This window comes from Pelodiscus sinensis, chromosome 17 (genome assembly GCF_049634645.1).
Source record: "Pelodiscus sinensis isolate JC-2024 chromosome 17, ASM4963464v1, whole genome shotgun sequence".
In the NCBI taxonomy this organism is placed as follows: domain Eukaryota; kingdom Metazoa; phylum Chordata; order Testudines; family Trionychidae; genus Pelodiscus; species Pelodiscus sinensis.
The window spans coordinates 18,835,435-18,861,118 of NC_134727.1; the positions used below are offsets into that span (position 1 = coordinate 18,835,435).

The following is a 25,684-nucleotide window of genomic DNA, read 5'->3' on the forward strand; positions in this document are numbered from 1 at the left end:
TTTTGGGCCCTTAATAATGTTCCTTTTAAAAACTGCCAACTCTCTTCAGTTGTTTTTCCTCCTACTCTTGCTTCCAATGGGACCTTACCTACCAACTCTCTGAGTTTACTAAAATCTGCCTTCCTGAAATCCATTGTCTCTATTTTACTTTTCTCCCTTCTACCATTCCTTAGAATTATGAACTCTATGATTTCATGGTCACTTTCACACAAGCTGCCTTCCATTTTCAAATTTTCAGTCAGTTCCTCCTTATTTGTTAAAATCAAACGAAAAACTTCCCCCCATAGTTTTCTTAGCCTTCCGAAATAAAAAATTGTCTCCAGTGCAGTCGAAGAACCTATTGGATGATCTGTGCCCTGCTGTGTTTGTTTCCCAACATATGTATGGATAATTGAAATCCCCCATTACCAGCAAATCCTGCTGCAGATCAAGACCCCATTGCTATATGGTAGGGGTGGGCAATAATTTTTGACTGGGAGACACTTCAAAAAATTTTAAAGTGGCCCCGGGCTTCTCTGGAAAGGGCGGGGCCTCAGGGAGCAGGAGCAGGGCCAGGACTCTTCTGTGCTTCCCCATCACAGACCTTAATTGGTCTGGGGTGGGGGAGTGTGCAGTCTTTCTCTGGAAGTAGGAGACAGGAGAGAGATCATGTGATTACCTGTTGTGATTCCTCCCTCTGGGGCATCTGGTATTGGCCACTGTCGGTAGACAGGATACTGGGCTAGATTAGGGTTGCCAGATGGTTTAACAAAAAATACCCCTTCCCCCCCGAAATCCCCCCCCAAAAAACCAATACCAGGAAAAAATTTTGTTGAGGGGGGAAAAAAAAGGGGGGATACTAAAGTTGTCAAGCAAAAAAAATAAAATAAAAAAGCACCCCAAAACAGAATTGTTGAAGAGCAAAAATAAAAAGAAAACATTTTTTTAAAAGGAGGCTGCCCCTTTAAGGCGGCCGCCATCTTGTGTGCCATTTTTAAAACCTCACAGCTCCGACCTGGTAATCACAGGGAAGCTGCGAGCCAGAGGGTGTGTGTGTGTGTGTGTGTGTGTGTGTGTGTGTGTGTGTGTGTGTGAGAGAGAGAGAGTGAAAGCAGGGGCCGTTGGGGGTGTGTGCAGGAGCAGCTTCATGAGCTGCACTTTTGGGTTGGCCGTGGCTGGTGTAGAGGGAGGCATCCCGTGGCCAGCTCCCGGGTCTCTGCTGGTCACGTGGACCAGAGCACCATGCGCTCTGCTCCCACCCCAGCCCGGCACCCTCCTACCATGGTGCTCGGCAAGTGCCCCTTCCTGCCCCACTTTGCTACGTCTCTGCCGCACTGCTCACTCCCCCGCCCCCGCCAGACGCGGTAGGGGAAAATTGTTCCCGCCGGGCTTCCATCCTAGGAAAACAGGAAATACCGGACATTTCACATATCCAGTATTTTCTGTTTTTTTTTTTTTTACCGGATGGAGCCCTCAAATACAGGACTGTCTGGTTCAATACTGGACACCTGGCAACCCTAGGCTAGATGGACCTTTGGTCTGACCCAGTATGGCCATTCTTATGTTCTTTGCCTCTCCTCTCCCCCATGTTCTGAACATCTGGCAGTTCCCTCGAGGTACCCGTGCCCTTAGCAGTGGGAGGAGACTTTGTGTGCTCCCCCCCGCTGCCCACAGGCCAATCAGGGCCCAGAGAGGGGGAGCACGTGAAGTCTCCTGCCACCCTGCCCCCATCCTGCAAGGAGCATGTGGTCTTTAGAAGCACCATGGCCCTCAGGGCAGGAGGAGACTCCAGGACTTGGGGGTAGGGGAAGTGTGTGAAATCTCCTCCTGCCCTGACAGGAGTGTGTGGCGCTTCTAAGTGCTGTGCACTCCTTGCAGGGCAGGGGAAGACTTTGTGCCCTTCCCCTGCCCCCAGACCCTGATTGGTCTGGGGCAGGGGAGCAACAGGGCCTCCTCCAGCTGGATCAACTTGCTTGGCGGGCCGAATCCAGCCCACGGAGGCGCTTTCGCCTGCCCCTGCTATAGGATCTGACTGTATGTTCTTCATGGCAGATAATAAGTGAGGATTTGTTTTTTTAACACACATGAACACATGGCAACTCAGTGTTATCGCAATTTAACAGCTTGAGCTCAAACACAGTTTTTTCCTCAGTTTTAACTTGAGCTACTAGCCCAAGTGGATAACTGAGTTGCTGTGTTTTCCCTATTCTTTTAGCCATAGTTAGCTAACAAAGGTTTTCCAGTCCAGGTCAAGGACACACCTTTTTTTTTTTATTGATGACATAGATATACCCTAAATCCTTTTCTCACTGGAGCACCTTTCGATAGCGGAAGCTTGAATACTGCTTGCCATACATGCGTTGCTCTAACCAGCATGATCAGCCCCTTTCTTTTATTGACATTCTAAAATCCATGGAGGCTCCCAAACATGGGAGCATTAGCAGAAGCATTCTTGACTTCCCCCTCCATCATGTTTTCTCCTTTCTGGAATGACTGCGCTGGAATTGATCACCTGAGAACTTTCTCACGGTTGCACCAAAATCAGAAATACTTGTGGCTCATGTCCAAGTCCCTGTGATAAACACACAGGCATAGCTGTAAATAGCATCAGTGCTATCACTTAAGTACATGTCTAGAGGCAACTAAAAACACCTGTGGAATGATTCATCGTTCCTCCTGTGGAATGATTCTTTGGAGCTGTAAGAGCAACAGCCTTGAGATGTCAAGACTTGAAGCAAAGGTCTGACTGGGTCACAGACTGAATTTCCTTCTCATCCTTAGAGGTGCTCCTTCCTGTTCTGGACTAAGGTGGAAGGATGAATGTAGGAAGCTTCCATTCCTCGTGGTCCATGATGTACTTGTTCTGTGGATAAATAGGGCTGTAAGCTTCAAATCTGTCAATACAGTGGCACTTTAAAACTATAGAGCTCATGTGCTAAGTGATCTTCCACAGTGAGCTTTACCAGCTGGGCTCAAAGAACCCCAGAGTCAGAGCCTGTGAGGGAAGTGCAGTTTTATAACTACCGCCATTCTAATAGCATCTAGTACAGACATAAAACTACAGATGCTCAAGATGAGCCGGAAACACTCTCCTCCCATCTGAACCTTGGAAGTTTAGATCTAGTACTAGGCCCATCTTCTCTTAGATAACTGCCATTCTGATGCTCTCGCCTGCTAAGAGTGGAGATCCAAACTACTGTTGAACATCACATAAAAATACATCCCCTCTAGGGATAGTATCCGTAACTAGAGCTGAGCCCCTCATATTTTGGCCCATGTAACATGGAATTTTATGATGTATTCAGTTTAAAGAATTTAGTTCATTTTAGAACTTTCTCAACTTGACACATGGGCCATTACCTCCTGCCTCAGGTTTCATGAATGTGTGGGGTTGCATGGGTAAAGCCCTGGCACAGCTGCCATTCAACCCCAAGAAGTGGATGGAATAGGGGAATGCCCATTCTGAACAGCAGAGAGCATTCTGGGAAAGCAATACAGCAGGATGTCCTCTGCTCAGTGGTGATGCTGCTTTAAAGGAAAGGTATAGAAGGGACTGCAGCTCTGAGGCAGCAGAATATGCTGCAGCTATCAAGGATACAGGAAATTATATACAGGAGAACATATCCCTCTCTGAGTGGTTTTGGTTGTGCAGTCAAGTGCCCTGTTGTGCCTCAATGGCATGATGACTCAGCTAATTCTTTCTTTTATTGCAACCCCAGTAGGTCTTCCTGACCTCTCTGACATTAAATAGCATTAGAGAGAGAAGGAGAAAGTGACCAGCAATCCCAACATTTTTCTTCAATAAGGAGCTGACATCTTCACTTGGGCAATATGCATGTATTTTTATAATCCTAATCTTTTCTGCCGTGTTTGTTCTCATGTTAGCATCAACAAGCAGCCGTTGCTGACCTTGCCTGCTGTTGCTTTAAATGCCCTGTTACAATACAAGCATGGGAATGAGCTAGTCACATGGAAAGTACTTAGTCTCACATGGACTGTTCATGTGCAAGGAGGAAAAAACCCACTCTTACAAATACAATAATCTCTGCAGGAATCTCTCTCTCCCTCTCGTTCCCTAGCAATGAAATAGAAAGGCCAGATTTTTGCTTTAAGGCAGAATCATATCTTATTTTCAAGTAATTTGAAAAAAAACCCAAACAAATCAACACTTCACTCTGCTTAACAACCATAGCATTAACTGTGTCACAGAGGTCCAAATGGCACCTAAGAATCCATCATGTTGTAATATAAAATGTTTGGATACCATGGCACAGGGTAAAAGACGTGATAAAAAAAGCCATACTACCCCTGAAAGAGAGCAATGTACATAGAAGTAGGCAGCACAAACATGATTGATAAGGCTCACACATACCTCACCTTGTAAGGCTCAGAGAGAAAATGTTTTGTGTGCTGTCTCTTTGACAGTAAAGCTCTGAAATACCCTCTTCTCTGCCGTCCTGTGGGGAATTCCTTCAATGTATGGGGGAATCCAAAATTGATGCAAAAGCCAGCAATGCCAGCTCTACAGCAACTCCCCTCCCTCAGGAGAAAACCCCAAAGCAGGTTGCATGCCAGAGATACATTTTAGGAATGGGGAGAGGGGAATGTCCTTGTACTATGCTCTAACTATTTCCAGCTAATAGATTGGCCCTTGAGGCCAATGCACCTGAGATGCAAATCAGTGGTAGACCATCAGGGTACTCTGACTTGTCTTGGGCATGCTAGCCTTCAGCAGTCCCAGCATAGGAGAGGCATGAAGCCATCTTTACTCCTCCATCATAATCTCTGTGTGTAGCTGAACAAAGGTATAGGATGACTTGGCCTCTCAGTGGCTTGATTTGGGCATCAGCTTTGGGAACACTGTCATAGATTCTAAGGCCAGAAGGGACCACTGTGGTCCTCTTATCTGACCTCCTGTGTAGCACAGGCCATAGAATGTCCCTAAAATAAACTCTAGATCAGATCTTTTAGACACATATCCAAGCTTGATTTAAAAATTGCCAGCAATGGAGAAACCACCAGAATCCTTGGTAAATGTAAATTGCCCTCTCTGTTAATAATAGATGCCTTATTTCCAGTCTGAATTTGTTAGGTTCAACTTCCAGATGTTGGAATGTGTATACTTTGTTCTGGTGTATTGAAGAGCTGATTATCAAAATGTTGTTTAGGATATGTCTACACTACCAGGTTATTTCAAAATAAGTTGAAATGTGAAGAGGTATAAACTTATACCTCTTCACAAGCAGGAGTTATTATTTTGAAATAACAAACCCATTATTTTGAAATAACAGGCTTGGTAGTGTGGATGCTCACCTTGTTATTTCAAAAGAAGGGGAGTTATTTTTAAATAACTTCTCAGTGTAAACATACCCTTAGGTACTTACAGGCTCTAATCAATTCACCCCTTAACAAAATAGATTGAGCTTGCGTCTATCACTGTAAGTCAGGTTTTCTAATCCTTTTAATCATTCTGAAGGACGTCAACTTCCTTTTTGAATTGTGGACACCAGAACTGGACATGGTATTCGAGCACTGGTTGCGCCGTTCCAAATACAGAGCAAAAATTACCTCTTTATTCACTCAAGATTTCCCTGGTTTTGTACGTAAGGATCTCATTAGCCCTTTGTCAACAGCGCTGTACCAGGAGCTGTTATTCAGCTAATGACCCCCAAATCATTTTTTAGAGTTACTCCTTCTCAGGGCAGAGTCCCCCATCATAAGTATGGCCTACATTCTTTATTTCTAGATATGTACATTTACATTTAGCTAAGAGAAACTGTTAGCTTGCACCCAGCTTACCAAGCAAACCCAATTGTGCTGAGTCCTCTTCATTATTTACCACTCCCCAGTTTTTATGTCATCAGCAAACTTTATCTGTGGAGACTTTATCTTTCCTTCCAGGTCATTGTTAAAAGTGTTAAATAGTGTAAGGCCAAGAAATGATCCCTGCAGGACCCTGCTAGAATCACTCTGCCCAATAATGATTCCCTATTTACAGACAGATTATGAGACTTATCAGTTAGAAAGTTTTTAATCCAGTGAATGTGCGCCACATTAATTTTAACTCATTCTGATTTTTTTAACCAAAATGTTGTGTGGTACCCCATTAAATATCTGATAGAAGTCTAATTATATCATATCACTAGGTTTGCCTTTATCAACCAAACTTGTAATCTCTGCAAAAAAGATATCAAGATAGTTTGACAGGATGTATTTTCCATAAACCATGTTGATCGGCATTTAATTCTTTATTAATCAAGTCCTATATCAGCTGCTCCATTATCCTGCCTGGAATCTGTGTCAGACTCACAGGTCAACAATTACCTTGGTCATCCTGTTTACCCTCTATAAATATTGGCACGCTAACTTCGAGTCTTCTAGAGCAGCCCAGTGTTTGAACTTATTGAAAAACAACGTTAATGGTCCAGTCTTTGGAGCTCTTGGATACATGTTATCTGGACCTGCTGATTTTAAAAAGTCTAATGTTAATAGTTGTTGTTTAACATATTCTTGAGATGCTAGTGTAATGGAAAGAATGCTATCATATGATATCACTACATCTTCTGTTGTTTCCCAAATTCAGAACAGTATTTATTGACTGCGTCTGCCTTTTCTGCATTATTATTGATGATTCTACCATGTCCATCTAGTAGTTGGCCAATACTATTGTTAGGATTCTTTTTCTTAAAAGTTGATGATCACCCTGCAAGTGTGGACACTTCTGACTAATGATAGGGGTCCATGCTGCTTATTCATCCAGTTGCCTTGCTGCAGCAGGTGTTCTGCTGGTAATTGGAGGTTGAACCTCTCTACTGTGGGACTCTCGGGTCTGGCAATGTCCACAGTCCAACATCCTTGGGGACTCTATGGATGCTCAGGATTGGAGCACTCGGGGAGAAAACCATGGCAGCAGGGACTACAGATGTTGCCAAACCACAGAGCCCTGGAACCTGGCTGCTGAGAGCGGAGTCAGGCCGAGATCAGTGGGGCTAACAACAGGGCTAGGAGCTGGGCCAGCATATGGGAGTGGAGCCGGGCCACCAGCAGTGGGGCTGGTGATAGTGGTGCTGTCGGCTGGGTGCCCAGTTGAGGCTGAGAGTTAAGCTGGGCCAGCGGCATGGGACTGTGGCTGAGAGTGGAGCTGGACTGGTGATAGTGGGGCTGGCAGCTGGGAGTGGAGTCAGGCCAGTGGCCGAGAGTCTAGCTGGGGCTGGCAGTGGAGCTCGGTAGTAGGGAGCCTGGCTGGCGCTGGTGGGTGAAGCCCAGAGACCAACAGCAGAGGGGCTGACATTGAACTCTCCTGGTCTGATAAACTCCCTGGTCTGGTCCCAAGGGTGCCAGACTGGAGAGATTCAACCTGTAGTTAGTCTCTGTTGTGCCCACAGCACTATCTGTTGGAGCACGTATCTCAGTAACCTATGGGCAGCTTGGATGTTGTCTCTGTCTCTCTCATGTGCACACAGGTCAGATACTAACATTAATCACTTCTACAAAACCTGTTTTCATGCTTCAGTGCTCACTGCTGCTGCCCGTAAGGCCCCAATTTTTGACCTCTGTCTCTCTCTCTCCAGCCCACACTCCCCCATCATAGTGTGCTCCCTGGATCTTATTCTCTGTTGCCTATGTATATCTCGACTCGGGGTTGCGAGGTTACAAAATTGTTGGGCCCCTGGGAAAGGTGTGTGTGTGGGGGGGGGGGCAGGCTCTGTGCTCCCAGGAGGGGCAGGGGTTCAGGTGCAAAGGGTGTGGCTGGGGGGCCAGCCACTGTCTGGAGCTCTGGCCGCTGCCACTGCTGCTACAGTAGAGATGGCAGCTGGGAGCCCCTGGCCCTTTGAATCACCAGGCCCCAGGGCACTTATCCCTTTGCCCCCACCCGTCAAAGGGCCTGTATGTTCATTAATTCCAGGAGTTTTGGGAGTGGACATGGGAGGAAATGATTAGAGACTTCTACTTTTGAGTGTAATTTTTGCCAGGTTTCCCAGTCCAGCTCCATGGGATGCAAGGGCCCAGAACCTATTAGCATTTCTTGTACGTGTCCACACTCCTGAGGACTTTAGCTCTCTGAAGGAAAGAATTTCTTGGGAACAATATTCCAAAGCCTGACAGCCTCTGATGCTTAGTGCTGCTGTTCCACTTGACAATGGAAACCTGATGAGCTGTGGTACTGTACTTGCTGTACACAGTGTAAAGCAGTGATTCAACCTAGATTAGTGAGTGGGCCATATGACTGGCCCTCTGTCATCTCAGTGGGCTGCAAAATTGTCATAACTAAGACAGTCTCCCAGGATAGGTTAGTTTTGCTAACTGCACTTGTCTTCCTAGAATTTGTGGGATGTGCCAACTGACCCATAGCAGAACTTTGAATGCAGAGGGACATTTGTTGTGTATGCTCTTATACCAATGTTGTGTGCAACCTGCACGCAACTCACTTCATGTGCTCTTGCTTTAAGAGCATGTCACTTTAGAAATACCAGTAGGAAAAAAACTACATGGACAAAAACCAGTGTAATCTGGCTACCTTGCATGTGGGCAACAGTAAACAAAATGTTTTGTAGGCCACACATAGAACTCCATGGGCCCCATAGGGACTGTGAGCCATTGAATGTCCACTGCTAATGTCAAGGAATTCAAGGCTCTGGCACAGTATAGGGTTTGAAATCTCTTTCCCCTCATCCCATTTATGCTAAATGACCTTTAATTTTGATTTCTGCTGTAGTGATATAATGTTGTTTTATGTGGCTTTAGCAACTGAACCTGCTCTCTGTTGCAGTGAACTGGCTGGCTGTGTGTTTGACATGGACCTCTAGTGGCTGGGTCTGCAGGTAGGACAAGGGAATTCTCCTGTAGTTTAAATAGTAGACTTCTGTTTTTTGAACTGAAGAGCCAGGATTTTAGTCCTGGCTTCTCAGGTGCATGTGGATTATTTAGTAATTTTGCCTGTTGCCTGTAACACATGGGTTAATAAAGCTATGTAGTGTTATTGATTTAATGGTTCCACCAGTAAAAGAAAGAGCAGAATTTGGCCCAGATTGTTTTGACAGCCCATTAGTGGTAGTTTTAATTGTAGTGCTTCTTAATTAAAGAACTCTCCTCTAAGACTACACTATCTATGTCTGAAGAGTAGAAGATGAAGCCTGGTGAATTACTAGCATGAGATTCAAAGCTGGTTTATAAAAAAACATAACATTAGATAGACATCTATCAGGGATGGTCTAGACCAATGTTTCTCAAGCAGCGGTACGAGTACCCTTAGGGGTACTCGAGAGAAGTCTTGGGGGTACGTCAATACAACTGAAATTTGGAGAACGCTGAATTTTTGTTTTAAGTTTTACAGCACTTTATTATAATTTTTGTACTTTTTACTCCCAAAAATTTCATCATCCACCCGGCTACGATTAAGTTGTTTAAACAAATGTTTTTCAATGGTAGAAAATGTTTTTGTGTGTCTGAAAACTGTAGGTACAGGGGGTGTACATATAATTTTATTTTTAAAAGGGGTACTTTATAAAAAAAGAGAAACAGTGGTCTAGACCTTACTGGGTCCTGCCATGAGGGCAGGGGACTGGATTTGATGACCTCTCATAGTCCCTTCTAGTTCTAGTGTTCTATGATTCTGTGATTCTATAAATGTACTAGAAGCAAGAAAATACACTAGCCTGGCTCCATGGTTCCAGGAGAATAAGATGGTCACGTAAGGCAGCAGAATATTGTATAAAGGAGGCTTGTCAGGCTGACTGGTACATTTGTTGTGTTTGCCAAGACCCCCAGGCAAACATAACCTCTTCAGCCTTTTAAAGAAAAAAGCTGTTATTTTTAAGCAAATAGTATAAAATTAGCATATATGTTTTGTTTGTAAGTTGAACTTATAGGAGATCTTGCATTGACTTTTTGATGAGCTGATATGAACACGGTCCCTTTCACATATTACACTAATGTGAACAAGTACACTGTCTTTGTGTAAAAACCAAACATATCCTCTTGCTGTGGGAACATGCTGTGCAGGCACATGCCGCAGTGAAAGGAAGGCTGTGTATGATAACAGTTAATTTCACTTAGATCTGAGTGTTTTCTGGTGTATTTGTATTTTAAACTGACTTCTTGCCTCTTAGCCTGATGTGTATTACTGAAAAACGTATGCCAGAATTCCCACATTATTTTCTGTTGAGGGTAGTTTGTGTACTTCTGTGCCGTTACCACTGAAAGTAATATGCAGCTGTATATGGTTTGCTGTGATCACAAAACTGCAGAGAGGTAGTGCAGCTTCATCCACGTAAACATACTGCAGTGGCTCGTTTGCTATTAGCCAATCATGACATTTAGTGTTTCCTTGGTGATTTCCTGGATTCTGCGAAGTTAGTCTGAGCTAATGAGAGACTGTCCTAGAGCTGGTCAAATTACTGTATTTTCTGTGAATAAGATACTTGATTAATATAACCTTTACTGCTTCTTGTGGCTCACTCATGACCCAACTCAGCTTTCCGTAAAGCCATTGGGTATTCAGGAGTGTTTACTGACTAATTTATACAAACAAATTTCAGCCGATGAGCTAGTAAAATTGTACCCTTTGATTCTTTGTACAGGTTGAACCTCTCTTGTCTGTCACTCTCTGGTCTGGGAACATCCATGTTCCAGCATGACTTTAATTAGCCAAATGTCTACTTGTCATGGGTGTGGCCAAATTTCCCGTGGTTTCATGATGTTTGTTTACACTTTACAGCCATTAGTCTTGGTTCTCCATGTTCTATACTGTTATGTAGCTCTAATTTAAGCCTAAGTGACTTTTAGGAATCCAGTAAGGGGTGGGAAGTGCTGGTAACGCTGATAGACAATATTGACTTCTCGTGACCTGGCAAATTCTCTGGTTTGGCACCAGTCACGTGTCAAGGGTTCCAGACTGGAAAGGTTCAACCTGTAGTGTGATCGGTCACCAAAGTCACAGATGTGTTAGGTCTTCTCCCTAGTTTGGTGAAAACTTTTCAACAGGAAAATACTGTATAGCTGTAACATGCTTCCTGGTGCTGAGTCTCAGAAAAATATGTATTTATGCTACAATGTATCAAATGTGTTGGGTTTTAATAATTTGTATTATGATTTCTATTCCAGTAGCATCAAATGAGCCTAATCAGGAATCAGACCCCCATTGTACTTGGCACTGTCCAATAAAGTTACATGCAGATAATCCCTGCCCCAGAGTGTCATTGTCATAGTTCAAGCCTATTGCACCTATATTCCCCCTTTGTGGACCCAAGGGCACCATTCTAGCTCCTTAGCTGTCACCTCTCTTGAGAAGAGACCTGTCAGTCTGTCTGTCCCTCCCCCCGGCTCCTGATTGGGGCTTTTCCAGGCTGCACATTTCCCTGCTGAACCTGTGGTATTCCCAGCTAGCTAGACTGCTTACACAGTCAGCATCTGCACTTTGCTTTCTCTTCAAGCTCCACACAATTTCCTTGTGGGAGGGATTCTTCTCCAGCAAGCTGTTTCATCTGAGGAATCATCCAGAAGTGAAAGATCCTTTTCCAGATCTCCTCCCTACCTTCCTTACAAACCAGTACCCTACTGCTTGGTTCTGAAAGTACAGTAATTCCTCATTTAACACATGCCCCTTAACACGTTTTCGCGATAGCATGATTTTTTTTAGGGAACGTTTTTTGAATTACACAACCGTCCCTGGAATAACACGATTTCCCCAGCCGTCCCGTTGCCGGCGGCTGCGCGGCGCTTCCCCTGCCTCCCTGCAAAGCAACGGAGGGGTCACCGCTCGCTGCGCCGTTTCCCAGTGATCCCCCCCCCTCGCCGGATGCAGTGTGGGTCCCGGCAGACCCGTCACAGGGGCATACTCCCAACCCAATCCCCCTCCCCTCTCCTCCTCTTCACTTCCCCAGAGCCAGACACCTCCCCTCCCTGCTGTAACCCAGTCCCCTTTCTCCCCCAACCTTATGACCTGGTCCCAACAGACACCACCGCTTGAAACGCAACCCCCACCTTTTCCATTATTTTCAATGGGAAAATTGACCCCGCATAATACGTTTTCACTTAACACGATCATTTTCTGTAACATATCGATAGTGTTAAATGAGGAATTACTGTATCTCACTTGGTGCACCCTCCAGGATGGACTCTGCTTAACTGTGGCAGTGTGCTGGTCACTATACTGTTCTTCGATATAATGTCTTTGATGCTGTTATCTTTTTGTTGTGCTTCTACCAGCCTATATTTGATTGATTGTTCAATATTGCTGCTCACTTAAGAAGAATTTCCTCTTATATGCCTCCCCTCCAATTTCTTCCACTAAGTAAGTTCCAAGTGCCTTTCAAATGTGCCAGTGAGAACTCCCAAAATGGCAAACCTCCAGTGCTTTTAATTTTGTGATTCCACACACCTAATTCATGTATTTGGAAATGTATTCCTGTAAAGAGCAATGAGCCTGCTCCTGCTGCCATTGGAATCAATGGCAAAACTCCCATTGACCTGATTAGGAGCAGATTTGGACTCCAGTAATAGTTCTGGGTGTCTCTGCTATTCAAGGGAGTTTCCACCTTAAAAAGATTGTTCATGTGCTCTGCTCTGGCCATGTTAACATTAAATGAGCATCCCTCCAGCCTACCCACTTATTCACTCATTAGGCTTTTTGCTTAGAACCATTCAGCCTTGTTATTTTGATTTTGTAATAGGCCAAACTCCAAGTACTAGCTAGCACCATAAACAAGATTGCATGGCTAATGATTTGTGAGCTTGGCCTGAATGCAATTTACTGCAGAAATTCCACTCTATGAGACTTTGTAACCTGCTAATAAAGCACTTTTGGCAGCATCTGTACAAACAGAAAGAATTTTGCAGCCTCCCATTCTGGGTTTTTCTCACTGTCCGAATTTACAGAGATGCTGCTTTTCATTGTAGCTTAAATGTCGTTATCAAGTATCTGTTGTAATTGGGCCCTGTTGTGTCTTTCTTTCTCTTTTATTTTAAAATTGATTTATTGTTCAGTTAAATTTCATAAGGGAGACAGAATCCACAGGTGCCTTATAAATGAAATATGACTATCGCTATCAAGTACTTAATAACAATTAATATTAGTAGTAATATTGTGCCTGTCCATATGGGAACTGCAGAACCTGTGAGCCAGATTTATGCCTGTGCTAATGACGGGTGAGAGAAAAATCAGCTTGCATCTCCCCTATTCAACAGCTATGGGGGCTGATTTGACCACTCTTACAGACTAGAGCATCCCTAAATTGTACCTTTGCTGCAGTAGCTTCTATGAAGCCAATGTAGGGGGCAGAATCAGCAGATGGGATTTCCATCGAGTATTCAATTAGCCCATAAGGGCACCTCCTTCTTTGAACTGTAGCAAGAGCCCTGCTGGGTTCTTGATACAGTTCAAAAGCGGAAGCTGCTCAGGGAAGGCAGGGCTTCCTTTTGAAATGTACAAGAGCTTCATTAGGACTCTTGTACATTTCAATGGCTGAGGTGCTGCAGGGAGTGCGGGCCAGTGGGGGAGTCCAGCACCTTAGCCTTTGAAATGTCCAAGAGCCCCAGTGGAGATCTTGTACATTTCAAAAGAAAGCCCTTCAGTGGTCATGGGACCAGAGGGAGACCCCCTCTGGCCCCCGCACTCCCTGCAGGGCCTAAGTCTTTGAAATGTACAAAAGCCCAGCGGGATCAAAAGCAGAATCTCAACAGAAGCAGCTCAAGCAGAGACTGCTTCAGTCCCCGCTCATGCCATTTCTGCGGTGCCTCTACCTCCTCTTCCCTCCATCCCTCTCACGCCCCCACCGTGGAGATGGTGCTGAGGGGAACCGGCTTTTAAGCCAGCTCCCCCAGCACTGGCTCCTGTTCGCCCCTTGCTGCCTCTCTCTGATAGAGGCAGCGGGGGGTGGTGGGAGAGCAACTAGTCACATCACTAGTCAGCTCTCTGATAAGCTTCTGCAGAGTTGGCAGAGAGCTGGTGCATCTGGGTTTGTGCCTGGTGCAATCATCCTGTATGCTGAGGGCATCCCCTAGGTAGATTTATACCTCCCACCTATATTTAAACCCAGTTTAGTTGGTGGAAACAGGTCATAGGGCAATGATGAACTGGACCCAGTGTAGATAATTTGCAGTGTTCATGCAGGGGATAGAGCACAAACCTAGAAGTCAGGAGACCCGGATTTTATTAGTGGTTCTGCTACAGGCAGTCCCCGAGTTACGCAGTTACGAACAGGGCCCGTCTCCCTGGTCTCCAGCAGACCAGGGAGAGGAAGCAAAGCGGCGGAGCACGCGGGCAGCGGACAGCCCAGACGCGTCTGGGCTGTCCGTTGCCCACGTGCTCCGCCGCTTTGCTCTGCTTTGCTCCCCATCTCCCTGGTCTGCAGACCAGGGAGACGGGGAGCAAAGCGGCGGAACACGAGGGCAGCGGACAGCCCAGACGCGTCTGGGCTGTCCGCTGCCCGCGTGCTCCACGGCTTTGCTCTGCTTTGCTCCCCGTCTCCCTGGTCTGCCCTGGGGGAGCTGCCCCCATGCTCCGCGGCTTTGATCTGGACGCCTGTGGTACAGCAGCTGGGGCGCTGCCTGTTGGTCCCGTAGCACCGCTCTGGGTGCTACTGGACCAACCCGGCAGCACCCCAGCTGCTCTGCCCCATGCGTCCTGATTCAGCCACTGCTGGTCAGTTTCAGCAGCAGCTGAATCAGGACGCCTGGGGCAGAGCAGCTTGGGTGCTGCTGGGTTGGTCCAGTAGCGCCGAGGAGCGGTGGCGCTACTGGAGCAACCCAGCAGCACCCCAGCTGCTCTGCCCCAGGCATCCCCAAGTCAGCCGCTGCTGAAACTGACCAGTGGCTGACTACAGGAAGCCCCTGCCCCGGGCTTCCTGGAATCAGCCGCTGATCAGTTTCAGCAGCAGCTGACTTGGGGATGCCTGGGGTTCTTAAGTTGAATCTGTATGTAAGTCAGAACTTGCGTCCAGATTCAGCCGCTGTTGAAACTGATCAGTTTCAGCAGCGGCTGAATCTGGACGCCAGTTCCGACTTACATACAGATTCAACTTAAGAACAAACCTACAGTCCCTATCTTGTACGTAACCCGGGGACTGCCTGTACTTAATATTTGACCTTGGGCATGTTGATGTGTCTGTGTCCTATACTGTCAAATGGAGATCTGATATTTTCACTTGCTTTGTGAGGAACTCTGAGATACTAATAATAATGTTAAGCTGAGAGAGATTTCCTACCAATCTCAAGGACCACTGCTACTGTGACACCTTAGAGTTTGTCTTCTCCCTCCTCACCCACTTTACCTTCACTTCTAGCTCTGCTCACACTGGAGGTAAGGGGACGAGTGGAGGGCTAACCAAATGCACAAAAATTGAGCCTCTCTGCTTCATTTATTTGTCCATCCCAAACTGCTGAAATTATGAAGCTCGGGATTGATTTATGTTTTGTTTTTTTTAATTTGGAGGCCAGTCTAATGGTGTTAAAGAGAGAAAGTTTCTCTGTGTCATTCATATATACAGTCCACTCCCAGGTTTTAGTTGGGATGATGAGGAAATGTCTGGTTATGCATGTGTTTGTCAGACTCGGAAACCTCTTCCAAACAGGGCATTAGCTGACAGAGGCAGACTGCTAGCTGGACAAACACTATCCTGTGTGTCACGTTCTAGTAAATACCTGCATTTGATTCCAAAGGGCTCCATTGATTAAAACTGGCTCCGACCACAGGCCAAGAGAACAATCACTACAATAGAACAGTGAGCCATTAAACATTACTATACAAAAAGTACTGTTGGGTCCTTTAATTTTGTTGTTGTTCTTATTGTTGTTGAGATCTGGAAAACTACCCATCAATCATTCCATAAGCTTTGCAGGAAAGATAAACTGAACATTGGATCAAACACTGCCACTGAATTCATTAATACTTGCTATTGAAAAAGAATAAAAATCAACAGAGAACGTGAAACACTTGATTTCTGCTTTCCTCTGTAGCATTTATTTTTAGTCTTTTCAAATGCATTCAAGTGGGCATATGAGATAAAAGGCAGAGCCTAGGACCCTCTGGTAGAAAAATTTCTACAGCACTCATATTTCTAGGGTCTCACACACAATGGACAGGCTTGCATGGAACCCTGGCTATCTGGATGTTTTGGTCCATTGCATTTAGTTATAGACAGATGATAGCATATATTTGTGGCACAAACATAAATCCATAGCAGTTGAGACTTCGTTTGTACAATTCAGAGCAAAACACAAGTGGAAATACACCCATGTATTGAGGTGTTTAGTGTTGTTAGAGCTTTTTTGGTGGGGGAAAGGGGGCGGTATTTAGGCTGTGCCTTATACAGGCAGTCCCCGGGTTACGTACAAGATAGGGACTGTAGGTTTGTTCTTAAGTTGAATCTGTATGTAAGTCGGAACTGGCGTCCAGATTCAGCCGCTGCTGAAACTGACCGCCAGTTCTGACTTACATACAGAATCAACTTAAGAACCCGAGGCGTCCCCAAGTCAGCTGCTGCTGAAACTGATCAGCAGCTGATTCCAGGAAGCCCGGGGCAGAGCAACTCTGCATCGGGCTTCCTGTAGTCAGCGCTGGTCAGTTTCAGCAGAAGCTGACTTGGGGACGCCTGGGGCAGAGCAGCTGGGGTGCTGCTGGGTTGCTCCAGTAGCGCCGCTCCTCGGTGCTACTGGACCAACCCAGCAGCACCCCATCTGCTCTGCCCCAGGCGTCCTGATTCAGCCGCTGCTGAAACTGACCAGCAGCGGCTGAATCAGGACCTGGGGCAGAGCAGCTGGGGTGCTGCCGGGTTGGTCCAGTAGTGCCCAGAGCGGCGCTGCAGGACCAATCGGCAGCGCCCCAGCTGCTCTGCCCCAGGGTCCAAAACAAAAGCCTGGTCTGCTGGGGGGGGGGCACACTAGCTGCGCCTCTCCCCCCCCCCCAGCAGACCAGGGACACGGGGAGCAGAGCCGCAGCGGCAGCGGGGTGCCGCGCCTCTGAGGCTTTGCTCTGGCAAAGCCTCGGAGGCGCGGGACCCCGCCGTGGCTGCAGCTTCAGTCCCGGTGCCTGTGGTCTGCTGGGGACGGTCCCCAGCAGACCACAGGCACCCGGACTGAAGCGGCAGCAGTGGCGGTTCCCCGCGCTTCTGAGGCTTTGCCAGAGCAGGCTCTGGCAAAGCCTCAGAAGCGCGGGGAACCCGCCCGGTGCCCCTGGTCTGCTGGAGACGGTCTCCAGCAGACCAGGGGCACCGCAGCAGCTTACGAACGGGGCTTTCTCGCCCCGGAGCTCGCAGGTAGCAATCCGCCACCTCGACCTCCGGGGCGAGAAAGCCCCGTTCGTAAGTGCGGAGTCGGGGACTGCCTGTATATAGTGTATACCCATATATATCCTGACTAGTTTTCTGCAAAGATGTATGTGTCTGAGGAACAGGCATGTTTAAGAATGCTCAGGTTATCTTTGTGTTGGGAGTCAGATAAATGGCATTAGAGCAGGTGGTGTTTGAACTCTCTATCTGCAATTGGCAGCAAGTGGGATGTCTGCTTGGGCCCTCAGGGAACTGTACTAGAATCTATGAGGCTTTGTGGAGGTGCAGCAGTCTTCCCGTTCACTGTCAGCTGAAGGACCAGAGCCTTGGAGTACAATCTCTGTTACAATTTTGGATTTATGGCTGTTCTACCTCTCCCAGTTGTAGGTCTTTTGTTGTACAATGGCTTTGTGGTTAAATTTAGGCATCACAAAACTGAAACCTTGGATCCCAATTTGGTAATAAGGAGATGTATTTAAAGTTGAAATCCTAGGATCTGAGTCTTCCCTTATGCTTTCAGTTCTGGCCTATATCTCAAACCAAAAGGGGCCTATTTTCTGGATCTGGGTCAGACATGGCTGAGATCTCTCAAAAACTCAAATTTCAGTGAGAGACTGGTACAAGGTATTGGAAGTCTCACAAGACCTGCTACACTTGAGATGCCATCATTTTGTAAGACTATTTCAAGAACAGCTTTTGGGATTGTGACATCCTCAAATCTGAACCTGAATCACAGCCCAGATTTTATTTCAGATTGAACTCTAAACCCTATTTTAAAATTAATCTGGACCAGAACCCCACCTCTCCAGGCAACAGCTATTGAAAATATATAGGAGAAATAGAAAACTCAGACACAGAAAGACATAGCATTTTAACTTCTAATGTTGTGAATTGTATTTATATCTTAGATGCTTTCTTCTGCTTGCAAAGATGAACTCAAAGTCCATTGAGTGGAATTTAAATCACTGTTGTTGAGCTTACCGTAGGCACATGGCGTTACTATGGAAAATTCCTGATTAAAGTCTGCAAAGAATTTCCTATGCAGAGGCTGTTTATTAATAGGTACCTTAGCCTCACATCTGACATTGACAATTCTGCCCTTTAAACACATCATTTTGCAAGCAGCGTGATAAAACGCTGCACTTTTTGTGTGCCGAGGGAGAGATTGTCCCCTCCCCCATGCTTCTCTCAGCTGTAACCCCTACAGTTTGCTTTGCTAAGCACAGGAACAAAAACTGCAACCATGAAATTATTTTAACTAGATCATAAAAAAAATTGCACAAGTGATGCTTGGAAAAAAAAACCCTCCCTCTAAACTAACTAAACAGCACTATGTGTCCTTGTGTAGTTCCTGGTGTTTTTCTGGTTCACTCAGTTTCAATAGATACATAAGGACTGGAGCCAGGGCTCCTGAATGACTAGCTCAGAACAAAAGCAGGTCTCCTGAGTATTCTTGAGCAGCCAGCAAATTGAGGGAAAGTTATTTTGGGTTAATCAATGTACTTCAGTTGCAATCACATTTAGCCTTTAACAGAGAAGGCTGCAAACAAGGAATTACTGTTCTGGACTCAACTATGGATAGGACTGAGAAGTATCACTGGACAGACTATACTCTTCTCAGTACTTTTTAAAAAATGTGCCGAGAATTCAGTTCTGCTGTTTTAAGTACTCTCATCATTTCATTTTACTCCTTGCTTGCTTGCTTGCTCTGTTTGTTTGTACTGGGAATCTGGGATATTATTGGCAGTTGATTGAAAGTCCTTATGGGGAGAGTTCAAGTCATATCCTAGTGGGGACTGCCATACAGAGTCAGAGTAATTAGATCAGTAGACAGTTTTCAGATAGTAAAGTTTGGATTATGTGGAAGACGTCTAAATGCTTGTAGTTTAAATCATTTGTAGAAGGTACCATCTTGAGCAGAACTTCCTGAGGGACAGGCATCATGGTAGTTTGGGTATTTTGGATCAGATGTTCAGAAGCACTGCTTAGCACATTGATCAGCTATTTGAAAATCTGCCTCCAGATGAGGGTGCTGAGCACTGGAAGAAGATCTGACTCTGAGCTCCTTTGCAAATCTGATCCATATGTGGTTTAAATGGGTCCTAATAGCCTGCTGTTTCTTCCCCCATCTGAAGATGTCTATGCAAATGATTGAAACCCCAGCCTGTCATATATTGGTTCCTAAGCTGCTTTTCTTCTGTAGTGTCTTATCTGGTTCCACTCCTCATTGCCATCCAAGTATGTGCTATTCTACCACAAACCATGCCAGATAGTGCAAACTCAGGCTCGCCAGCTGTACTAGAAGCACGGACCCAGAAGGCATATCTCCATTCCTCTGCAAATCTGCCATATCCACTCTTTTAGATGCCTAACCATCCTTCTCTTTAGTGAAGATCTCATCTCTTCAGACTTCCCGTCAACTTCTTGGCACTGATGGAGGCCAAACAGCCTGTTTCCGTTCCCTCTTTCAAAGCTCAATCCTGTATGATCCTGAAAACTCTCCACTCAGTTGAACTCATGGCGGTGCCTGGGCTCTGCAGAGCACGATGAATAGGTTGTATTTTTTTTACCTGACCTGTTGCAATTAAAAATTGGATATGCATGTGTTTAAGTGCTTTGCTGGATCAAAGCCAAAGAGCTCAGCACCTTGCAAGTTTGAGCCCAAGGAAAATAAAGGCCCCTGATCTCTGGTTTAGTGACTTACAATCTGCTGAAGGTGAGTGAAAACACATGTACCTACCCCCTACTTAAAATGTTGCTATAGTTATTTTGTTGTCTCTAGTACTCTAAGGATGAATAGGAACTTCTGTAGGCGAGGCCTTCTGTTTCAGAGATTTATAATCCATCTGTTCTGGGATTGTATGTGCGCTTTCTCTAGTTCAGTTCCTTCTGTTAATTGTGTGTCAAGTAGTTGTTCAAAAATGTCTTTATGTGGATTTGCTTATGCAATACTTGTAGAATTCTTGGGTGCAGCCTTCAATCAGAATCCCATAACTTCCTCAAGCATGGCTTTCTCTGCTTATTGCATTCTACAAGGTTTGCTTCAGCTCCTCTAATTATGCGTTTAGGAGGGAATTGATTTGGTTATCTGTTCTTCCCCTTTTCTCATCTTGTCTCCTTAAGAAGCTTCCTTTCAGTTTCTTTGGTAACAACCCATTCAGATTTACCATTTTTTAAAGAATAACCTGAACCAAAATTCCAGATTCTGGTCCTGGACTATCATTTGCTTTGGGCCTGACATTCAAGTCTCTAAGCGTTGCTTTCTTGAGCCCGCATCAGAGTGAAAAACAAAGATGAATCTTGAACCTACTAAGTTTCATAGCCTTGCTCACCTAACCAAGTGGGTTTTGAATGCCAGTTTGAAACATGCTGAAACAAAAGACAGAGCTATATAGCACTTTAAAGACTAATAAGATGGTTTATTAGGTGATGAGCTTTCATGGGCCAGACCCACTTCCTCAGATCAATTTGTGGAAAGAAAATTGGCACAACCATGTATACCAAAGTGATACATTCAAAAAAATGAACACATATGAAATTGACAAATCCAATTTTAGAATAAAGTGCGGGTGAGGGGGGAAGGTTAGTGTCTGTGAGGTAATGACATTAGGGGGTGATAATTGGGGAAGCTGTCTTTGTAATAGGTGAGATAATTATAATCTTTGTTGAGACCCATACATAAAGTGTCAAATTTAAGCATGAATGACAATTCTGAAGCTTCTCTTTGAAGTCTGGAGTTTATGTTGCTGAGAGTGGTTTGTGGTGACATGTTGCACATGAAAGATTTTCTGGACTCAGGGAAACTCGGTCTTTCAACATCCAAATTTACACAACATGTAGCTTTAGAAGCACCTGTAAGGAAGCTGGGAGGAACACAAGCAAACCTGTTGACTTTTCCCTTACAAACACCATGTTATTGGTGTAACTGTCAATACTGAAAGACTTTACCCATGAGATTAAAATAATGCCAAGCCCTAAACATTCAAAGCATTCATAGGGTTCTATGTGGGAATACTATGTGCAATGATTTGAAATTGTAGGGGATTAAAGTCTAGTTTCAACTGAGATGAGGCATAATACACACTTCTGAGAGCTGTGGCTCTGTTTTTACTCAGCTGCCTCTCCCCTCTTATGAAAGTTTAGTGCATGGTGGTTAGAGCAAGGAACTAGACATTCCAGAACTCCTTGGTTCTGTTCCCAGCTCCACTGCTGACTCACTGGCTATGTCTACACTGGCCCCTTCTTTGGAAGGGGCATGTTAATTTTGAACTTGGGAATGGGGAAATCCGCGGGGGATTTAAATATCCCCCGCGGGATTTAAATAAAAATGGCCGCCGCTTTTTTTCCGGCTTGGGGAAAAGCCGGAAAAAAGCGTCTAGACTGGCGCGATCCTCCGGAATAAAGCCCTTTTCCAGAGGATCTCTTATTCCTACTTTGAATAAGAGATCCTCCGGAAAAGGGCTTTATTCTGGAGGATCGCGCCAGTCTAGACGCTTTTTTCCGGCTTTTCCCCAAGCTGGAAAAAAAGCGGCGGCCATGTTTATTTAAATCCCGCAGGGGATATTTAAATCCCCCGCGGATTTCCCTATTCCCAAGTTCAAAATTAGCATGCCCCTTCCAAAGAAGGGGCCAGTGTAGACGTAGCCACTGTGTCTCTTCCAGCCCTATGATTCTATGACTTTAGGTAGGGTAAGTCTCTCTACCTTAAAATTTCCCCATCAGTAAAATGGGGATAATAAAATTACCACAGAGGAATACTATGATGTCTAAATAATTAATATTATAATAATAATACAGTAAGGATGCAACACAGCAAATGTCCCCAAACCTTTGGGTGGAAGGAACATCTGGAGGAGGGAGGTGACCCTTGCGCTGGCTGCTGGCGCCATGCCTGGGTCCCTTGCTTCCAGCTCAGCTTCGCGCCCATGTCCACAGCTTCCAGCCCTGTGCTTGGGGTACCATTCCACGCTGCTGGCCTCACACCCGGAGCTCCTCTCTTGGCCTCACCCACAGCTGTGGCTGTAGCCTTGGTCTCCTTACTCCTGTACACATCCTCTGACCTCAAGCCACATCCCCACTCCCGTCTCTGGCTTGTTGGGGGGGGGGCACAGACAGGGATCAGGGGACAGGACTCTGAAAAGTTTGGGGACCACTGCCATACAGAGTGAGCTGTGTGAATGATGTCCTAGGTGTGACCCTGGATTTTCTAGCTTTTAGCAATTTAGATCATGTATCTCTCTCCTTTATGTTATCTTAACATGGTTATTTATGATTTTTTAATACAATAGGCATTTGATTTTATTTGGATAAGTAGCTGTAATTAAGCTGCTTCTGATTAAGCCAGTCAGATTTCTCAACTGAATTTGACGATTTCATTCTTTCTGTGTCTTCATTATCGGATTAAATCTTGATCAAGGGGAATCATTTCCTGAGGCAGTTTTATAAGAGGCACAAAACAAAGCTCTGTGTACAGTTCTCTGCACTCTACTATGGGAGGCATTGCATATCAGAGTGTGACACTGAAAGGTTTAGTATAGTCATCTGCAAATTTGCTACCAGTGGTCAACAACATGACCATGACTGAAAACTGTTGCCATCAAAATGTATTTTTAGACTTGCATATTGTGAACACTTCACAAACATTCATGAATGTATCCTGGTCGTTCCATAAGAACATAAGGACATAAGAACGGCCGTACTGGGTCAGACCAAAGGTCCATCTAGCCCAGTATCCTGTCTACCGACAGTGGCCAGCACCAGGTGCCCCAGAGAGGATGGACCGAAGACAATGATCAAGCGATTTGTCTCCTGCCATCCCTCTCCAGCCTCTGACAAACAGAGGCCAAGGACACCATTTTATCCCCTGGCTAATAGCCTTTTATGGACCTAACCTCCATGAATTTATCCAGCTTCTCTTTAAACTCTATTATAGTCCTAGCCTTCACAGCCTCCTCTGGCAAGGAGTTCCACAGGTTGACTACACGCTGTGTGAAGAAGAACTTTCTTTTATTAGTTTTAAACGTGCTACCCATTAATTTCATTTGGTGTCCTCTAGTTCTTCTATTATGGGAACTAATAAATAACTTTTCTTCATCAGCCCTCTCCACACCACTCATGATTTTATAGACCTCTATCATATCCCCCCTCAGTCTCCTCTTTTCTAAACTGAAAAGTCCCAGTCGCTTTAACCTCTCCTCATATGGGACCCGTTCCACACCCCTAATCATTTTAGTTGCCCTTTTCTGAACCCCTTTCCAAGGCCAAAATATCTTTTTTGAGGTGAGGAGACCACATCTATACACAGTATTCAAGATGTGGGCGTACCATAGTTTTATACAGGGGCAGTAAGATATTCTGGGTCTTATTTTCTATCCCTTTCCTAATAATTCCTAGCATCCTATTTGCCTTTTTGACCGCCGCTGCACACTGTGTGGAAGTTTTCAGAGAACTGTCCACGATAACTCCAAGATCTCTTTCCTGATTTGTCGTAGCCAAATTAGCCCCCATCATACTGTAAGTATAGTTGGGGTTATTTTTCCCGATGTGCATTACTTTACACTTATCCACATTAAATTTCATTTGCCATTTTGTTGCCCAATCACTCAGTTTGGTGAGATCATCTTGGAGTCCCTCACAGTCTGCTTCTGTCTTGACTATCCTAAACAGTTTGGTATCATCTGCAAACTTTACTACCTCACTGCTTACCCCTTTCTCCAGATCATTTATGAATAAGTTGAAAAGGATTGGTCCCAGGACTGACCCTTGGGGGACACCACTAGTTACCCCTCTCCAATCTGAAAATTTACCATTTATTCCTACCCTTTGTTTCCTGTCTTTTAACCAGTTCTCAATCCAAGAAAGGACCTTCCCTCTTATCCCATGGCCATGTAATTTACACAAGAGCCTTTGGTGAGGGACCTTGTCAAAGGCTTTCTGAAAATCCAAGTATACTATATCTACTGGATCCCCCTTGTCCGCATGTCTGTTAACCCCTTCAAAGAACTCTAACAGATTAGTAAGACAGGATTTCCCTTTACAGAAACCATGTTGACTTTTGTCCAACAAATTATGTTCTTCTACATGCTTTACAATTTTATTCTTTACTATTGTTTTGACTAATTTGTCCGGTACTGAAGTTAGACTTACCGATCTGTAATTGCCAGGATCGCCTCTAGAGCCCTTTTTAAATATTGGTGTCACGTTGGCTACCTTCCAGTCATTAGGTACGGAAGCCGATTTAAAGGATAGGTTACAAACCACAGATAATAGCTCAGCAATTTCCCATTTAAGTTCTTTTAGAACCCTTGGATGAATGCCATCCAGTCCCGGAGATTTGTTAACATTACGTTTTTCTATTTGTTCCAAAACCTCCTCTAATGACACTTCAATCCGGGACAGTTCCTCAGATTCATCACCCACAAAGGACGGTGCAGATTCAGGAATCTCCCCAACGTCCTCAGCCGTGAAGACTGAAGCAAAGAAATCATTTAGTTTCTCCGCAATGGCTTTATCGTCCTTGATTGCTCCTTTTATAGCTCAATCATCTAGGGGACCCACAGGTTTTTTAGCAGGCTTCCTGCTTCTAATGTACTTAAAAAACATTTTGTTATTTCTTTTTGAGTTTTTGGCTAGCTGTTCCTCAAAATCTTTATTTGCTTTTCTTATTACATGTTTACACTTGATTTGACAGTGTTTATGTTCCTTTCTATTTATCTCACTAGGATTGGACTTCCACTTCTTAAAAGATACCTTTTTGTCCCTCACTGCTTCTTTTACATGGTTGTTAAGCCACGGTGACTCTTTTTTAGGTCTCTTGCTATGTTTTTTAATTTGGGGTATACATTTAAGTTGGGCCTCTATTATGGTGTCTTTAAAAAGTTTCCATGCAGCTTTCAGGGATTTGGCTCTAGTCACTGTGCCTTTTAATTTCTGTTTAACTAACCTCCTCATTTTTGTGTAATTCCCCTTTTTGAAATTAAATGCCAGGGTGCTGGACTGCTGAGGTGTTCTTCCCACCACAGGAATGTTGAATGTTATTATATTATGGTCACTATTCCCAAGCGGTCCTGTAACGTTTATATCCTGGACCTGATCCTGCACTCCAGCCACAAGATCCAGCCACAATGGTCTCTCTTTTTGTCAGGGATGGCTATGTAGAGCATGTGAACTTTGCTCACAGACCTGAAGGTGGTCACTTCAGGTTAAAGTTGAAGTGTGTTCTCTATTGCCAACTCCTAAGCCTTCAAAAATCATGAATCAGAGCTCTCAAAATCATGAAGTTTGGGGTTCTTTTTGTTTGCCTTCTGATTTTAAAACTTTTGGGAGAACTTAAGCTACACTTTCAAGCTATACCTGGTAATCATTAGGGCTAAAAATCTTTTTTTTTTAAAGAAATCTGAGACTTGGGTACTTAGAAGCACCAAATATCTCAAGTGCCCTGG

General features: G+C 44.9%; 1 protein-coding gene and 1 long non-coding RNA gene across 4 annotated transcripts in view; one reads left to right on the forward strand and one right to left on the reverse strand.

Moving 5' to 3' along the window:
• CPEB4 (cytoplasmic polyadenylation element binding protein 4) overlaps window positions 1–25,684 on the forward strand; it is a 243,726-nt gene that overhangs the window by 53,080 nt on the left and 164,962 nt on the right. The gene's annotated exons all lie outside the window — the stretch shown is intronic.
• LOC112544048 (uncharacterized) overlaps window positions 1–25,684 on the reverse strand; it is an 85,653-nt gene that overhangs the window by 5,419 nt on the left and 54,550 nt on the right. The window contains exon 4 of one of the 3 annotated variants that reach the window (XR_003087365.2): window positions 2,059–2,842. The exons of 1 other annotated variant lie outside the window; for it this stretch is intronic. This is a non-coding gene — a long non-coding RNA (uncharacterized LOC112544048). Of the gene's footprint in view, window positions 1–2,058; window positions 2,843–9,557; window positions 9,768–25,684 lie in introns of those variants that run through there. One more of the 3 variants, XR_003087366.2, reaches the window with a different exon arrangement.